This window comes from Harmonia axyridis, chromosome 1 (genome assembly GCF_914767665.1).
Source record: "Harmonia axyridis chromosome 1, icHarAxyr1.1, whole genome shotgun sequence".
Classification (NCBI taxonomy): Eukaryota; Metazoa; Arthropoda; class Insecta; order Coleoptera; family Coccinellidae; genus Harmonia; species Harmonia axyridis.
Genome location: NC_059501.1, coordinates 68,192,759 through 68,199,266, shown reverse-complemented (window position 1 = coordinate 68,199,266; position 6,508 = coordinate 68,192,759).

Genomic DNA, 6,508 nt, shown 5'->3' with positions numbered 1-6,508 from the left:
AACTGAAATTTGGCATAGATATTACATTTGAGAGTTCTCACCACGTGACATGGCAATTTTGATAGAAGATCTACAGGGTGATATTTTTTTCTGGAACACTGCCACCTGTTCTTCTGCAGAACTTTTTTTTGGTGAGCAACTGTAAATTTGAAAAAATGTAAAAAGAAGCTTTGTTCTTATACTAAACTTTTCGGTCTCTTGCAGTTTTGTCGTATCTACCAACGATTTCGAGAAAAAAAATTTTGAACGATTTTCTCGAAATCCTCGTGAAAATCCAAATTATGATGGGAAGGCCACTTTGTAAGCTGTGGTGAATGAATTCAGAGTCAGTTTTTATGGAAATTTTCCTGATCTGTAGCGATGATTCATAAAGATTCGATAAACTCGTATAATCAACACAAAAAATGTATTACAACAAGAAACACTCTGTATCTCGAAAACGAAACGTTTGCGACCCCATGTTTATGGGACTTTTTTTTTTAAACTCACTTAAGGAATCTCCCCTTTTCGTTTGTACGTTCAATTTAGGAACACCCTGTATATCGTTACGCGTGACAGGCGATTATACGCCAGTTCGTTGCTTGGTGCCAGTCAAATAGAGTGATAGTAAATGCTAATGAAATAGTTTGCATTTACTTCGGCATCAAAAATAATCCTGTTGATACTTTTGAAATTCATCATTTGAACTTCTTGATAAAATCTGGCGTAAGCAGTAAATTCTTGGGTATATATATTGATAGAAACCTTAGCTGGTCCACGCATATTGATATGTTTTGCAAAAAACTCAATAGCTCATTTTTTGCCATCAGTAGAGTAAGGGATATGCTACCACTTAGCTCATTGATTCAGGTGTATAACTATAGGTACACTGTTTATAGTTTACTTTCCTATAACATCTTACTCTGGGGTAACTGTGCCGACATCAATAGAGCTTTTATCGCTCAGAAACGCATCATTCGTCGAATATTCAACCTATCTTCTCGTACATCCTGTAGGCCAACTTTTTTCGCGAATAATATTTTATCTCTGCCATGTATCTGCGTATTTAAATGTTTGCTGTATGCCAAAGAAAACGAAAAAAGGTGGACCAGATTGTCTAATAACCATGAATATGGAACTAGGAACCAAGATATTTTACTTGTGCCTGAATACAGAAGTCAAAAGTTTGAAAAATCCCCAATGTACCAGTGCATAAAAATGAATAATTCTCTTCCTAAATTTCTGAAATCTCTCAACTTCTTAGCTTTGAAGAGCAAGGTTGAGACATTGTTATCTAAGTGTTATTACTCTGTACAAGAATTTTAACAGGATTGTCCTCATATAGTTGATAAAAATCATAATGTATATCTATGTATTTGATTTAACTTGTCCCATATTGTTTTTGGTTGAATCGATCAACTGTAATTCTATTAAATTGGGATAATGAAACACCGGATTTCTTAATTAATATATTGAATTTGGCTGTACAAGTTATGTGTTTACAAGGTAACAGCTACGAGCGTACTGGTTATTGTATCCCGATTTCCTGGGGATGTTAAGCATCGCTTTGGATTTTGCATACCAAAGCGCAATCCACGTCCTTGATTGGTCCACGTCTTCATTCCTTGCCCTTAGATGTCACTTCAGGATGACCATATGTAGCGCCAAGGATGTTCCTGTTCTATTTTTAGCCCTCGCTGTACCTGCTGGGGTTGGTTTTTCGACCTAAATGCGTATCTCTGAATATTCAACTGCCCGTAAAGTTTGTGTGAAATTCACTTGACGCAACACATATACTAGGGTGACTTGAGGGACCAATAAGAATTATTGTTATTTTTATTATTATTACCAGACGACAATATCCGAAACAGTTAATCAAAGTCCCATTTTGAACGTTAAACAGTAGTGAAGAAATCTTATTCAAATTATGATGGTTTCTAATTGGTCCATTTTACAATGAGCGAAATAATCAAACAGTTAAAATCCTGAATAGTGAATTTGGCAAACGAATGTCCGAACCGGTCGCCGGTCAAAATGAGGTAATGAAAATGGGGGCAGCTTTTGTGGAGGTCGGACGGCAGTCATCTCCTGCGATCCTCCCCCTGTGTGCGACAGACATTCCTCCCAAACTTCTGTGATAGACGACCCCGGAATCAAATAATAAATTCCCTATAAAGGCGTATTTTCCAGGACACTGGGCTTGTGTTGCGCGTAATATAACTCGTTTTCTCCGGCCTGTTTTTTTTTTCCCAGACTCTCTGGATGTTCTCCTTTTTCTCCTGCTTGTCCTACTTGCGAATGAATACCGAAACTTTTCTATGTATACGACGCTCGACGTGTTATGTTTCCGAGAATGAATAATTCCATGCTCATTCCGTTCTTTCACGGGCCGTATATTCCTCTAAACGAAAGTGTTAATTTATTGCCGCTCTAGGAACTTTTCCAGGATTAGGACTGGGAAATGAATAGAGGATCAGGGCGACTTTCCTATGTGGTTTCATCAATCTCGGACGCTTCAGCATTAGGAAATTATATGGCCTGCGACAATTCCCAGAAAAAAATAACTTGGTCTTGGTCTTTGGGAGATGGATTAATGGAATTAGTTTGCTTTTTGATATGAATTTTTTTCCAATCGTTTCCAGGCTAGTCTCAATTTACATATATCTCTGTGGAGAATCCGTTCATTCCAGCATCTTGAAGAACAAAATCTTTCGAGAATATTTCAGTTTTACACAGATTTCATGGATATATAGGATGGGTCACGATCGATGGTACCCTAGACTTTTACGGAGAACTTCATATTTGAAAATGCAACTTCGATATTTGAAATGCAACACCCTGTATATTATAACTTACCTACGGCAAACCGAAAAAAGTAATAATGAACAGGTACTATTTGAAATATCGAAGATATAAGTATTCTTTGATATAAGCGGCAACAGCGCATCACTGCAAATATTTTAGATCGATAGAGCAGTGGTTTCTACCATCCGTTCTCAGTAAAAGTCTGGGGTACTATTGACCGTGGCCCACTCTTTTTTTCATATTATATGTTGGTACCAGTAACTTTTCTGTCACGGATATTTGATTTCTGTAAAATGTATGATAATCGTACAGAGAACTCTTTCTAGAATTCATCAATTAAAAGCCATTTCGATTCGAGTTTTTGGATTTCGAACTCGTGGGATATATCAATGACGACTGCACTCGTATCATAAATAATATTGATTTTCTGGTAAAAACATGTGGATTTCACACTCATAATAGCATTTTCGAAATGAACATTAACTTAATCTCATAAAATAATGGAATATTTGAGTTCCTGAATTGAATACCATAACACTGAAAAAAAAAGAAACAATGTATGAAACCTATTAAAGGAAACAAAAAAACAGGTTAAAAACAAGATAGTCGAGTATCAAGTAATAATTCTCGTCCTGAATGTAACTACACTGTCCTGAAAAAGCTGTAGGAGCTGTGTAGTTCCTGATGCAAACTCAGACCGAATCTCAGTTGCAAGAATTCCACCAATCGTCCTAGGATTTCTAAAGTTTCATTCACTAACCCAATGATTGCTACTAAGATCCTGAAGAATAAAACTATGATCAAATATAAACCTGATTGCCGAAATTTCAGCATCTCAGACGACAAGATATTCAAATCAAAGAACTTAGAGGGAGGGATTTACGTGAACAGCTCGAGCGCAGGATAAATGCATGAGAATCTAATATTAACATAAAATATCTATCCGGTACTCATATTATCACTGAAATAACAGATACCAAATAGCCAAAAAACTAAATGAGCCTTGTGACTTGTGAGTGATCTAGCGTCTATACGAACGCACAGTCTTTGCTGTTCAAATACCCTGAACTGATGGCCTATGTTGAATTCTACCGTCCGACTTTCATTCTTGTGGCTGAATCCTAGCTTCAGCTATGAATACCTGAGGTACAACAGCACAAGTACGATTGGTCATGGTGGTGTATGTATTTATGTGGCTGATACTATCTTGAATTCCTTCTCGCTCCAGCTTTCAACATCTTGGCATTCAAGTGGAAGTGTGTGATTTTATTTTATAATTTTTTTCCAGATGATCTTTGTTATTTATCGCTCTTCAAGCACTTTCACTTTGTTCTCTTTTCAAAAATGAAATTCTGTGAGTTTATAGGCATTGCCTAAACTTCAATCGAAATTTAATAGTAATAATAAATATAAGCATCATCAACTTATCATGAATATTTCAGCATTTTATAAAATATGGTGTTTCTTGCAAAATTTGTGATTTTCAAAGGGAGATGGAATCGATCCATAAAAGCTGCAGTTGTGTTCTATAACGAACCTACCTTGATGACGAAGTGAAAGTGACGATTTCAGCTATGTAGGTTAGTACAATTTTGAGAAAAATTTTCAGGAAAACACAAAACAGGAAAATTTCACAGGTTATTGAATGATAAGCCTTATTGAATAATTGTTCACCTTGGGCCTCTCACAGATAAGTGCGTAATTGCGTAAATAAGGAAGTGTTTAAAATAATATGTTACGAATTAAATAATAATGATTTATTTATATTTGGCAGAATTATTTGATATATTTGTGGTAAGCAGTAAATATGGAATAACCACAGTATGAAGCTCATTCATCTGTGGCTGGATACCGAAATGTAACAAAATGAATGAGCGGTTTTGAACAAAGATAGATCCTTTTAAAGCTATCGTTCAGGAAAAACTTTTTTGAGTCGAATTTCAAGTTAAAAACTTTTCGGGACAGCACTGACTATAGATCTCAAGAGATTTTGAGCTCATGAAGTTTGAAATCAGATTTATAGAACCCCACAATTTCACTTTTGCGCGTGCTCAAGGCACTACTTTATCTGGAATACCTAATTTTTTCATCTAACTACCCACGGATCGAACTAAATAACCACAGCAAATTGCATCAAATTCAGAAATGAATAATTGTAGAACTCAATGTTACAATAATATGCGGATGATCAAAGCAACACATCAATAGACAAACACGTATCCAAAGTTGTTCGAGATGGTCTGAAATTCACTAGCTAGTGGTAATATCGAAATTGATGGGAAACAATAGTTTTTTTTTTCTTCAAATGGAGACCGAATTCATCATCAAATGTATTAATATTATTTACTAGTCTTAGATAGGGAATCTGATCTCGACCATATTGCTCTGCCGTCTGCTCTTGATCTCCAAAGATGGAATCCCGAAATCCTGAGCCAAACCTCAACCGCGTCCTTCATCAACTTCGAAACCAAACCAGAACAAGTAAGACAAATTTGCCCTCCAATCACCTGACACTGATTGCAGATATGCCAAGCGTGTTCGATTTGAGAACATTCATCTACACGGTGTTCTAGCGACAACATGATGCGAGAATAATAGAACAGATAGTGGTCTGTTCGTAGCAGCTATTGATTGCACGGTCCCGAGGTGTCCATCAACACCCCTGTCATTTATCACCGTCTTTGTGTTAGGATGCAGCAGAAACAACAATGAGTTGCTGCCGGCTAACATCATCTCTGCTTCTGGAACATTTTTTCGGCCTGATTTTTTCCAGTAAATAAATTAATGGTGCTTTATTGCCGCCCCGCGGGGGAGACTCGATGGGGCTTATTGTTTTCCGGGAACAAGCGATTTTATACAGGCTGGTCATCAGGATTCTCTCCGCTAGGGAAATTCAATTTCCGTGAAATCGATTGGGAATATTATACATATACGTTTGAGTTTGGAAATTCTATTATTTCAGGCATAAGTGTATCGAAATAAAAATAAAAACATCCATTTGTGTTAAGAAACAATGATTTCAGTTTCGAATTGCACTCTTTGGATTTTCAGCTCTTTTTTGTCGAAACCGGCTGAATCCTCATGAACGAATTAATTTTTGAAAGGTCGGACAGTTCGAGACTCTTACTAACCTAGATCTCTTCGTGGTAAATCATCCTCCTCGTCGGCGCAGGTCAATTCTCAACAATTAAAGTCGGCTTCTCTGAGCTCGGATCAGTTTGCTTTACTCATGAGAAAACTGAATGAGATATCTACTGATATTTCCATAATTAAATCTAATCAACAAATCCCTCAGTCAGATCTGTTTGAGTTTAAATCCATACTCGAGAAGCACTCGTCTGAAATACTTCGCCACAGCGATACTTTGGCCATCCATTCTCAAACCATTGATCAGCATGGCTTGGATATTGCCTCTTGCTCCTCCAGGATTGATCTCTTGACTGAGAGCCACAGATCCCTCAAAGACGTTGTTGACTCAACTAATCTAGTAGTAATCTAGTACCTGTCCTAATCCAAGCATGCAACCATCCAAACTGCTTGATCGTCTTCGAAGATCCCACAATGTTTCGATCCGTGGTGTACCCGAGACGAATTTCAATGAGGAATATCTTCAACAAGAAACACCATAAAAACATTTTTAATCTCACCATACCCCATGGTATGTATTTATTATAATATAATAAAATACATGAAACCGCAATGCTGAATTAGAAGCAATCATTAT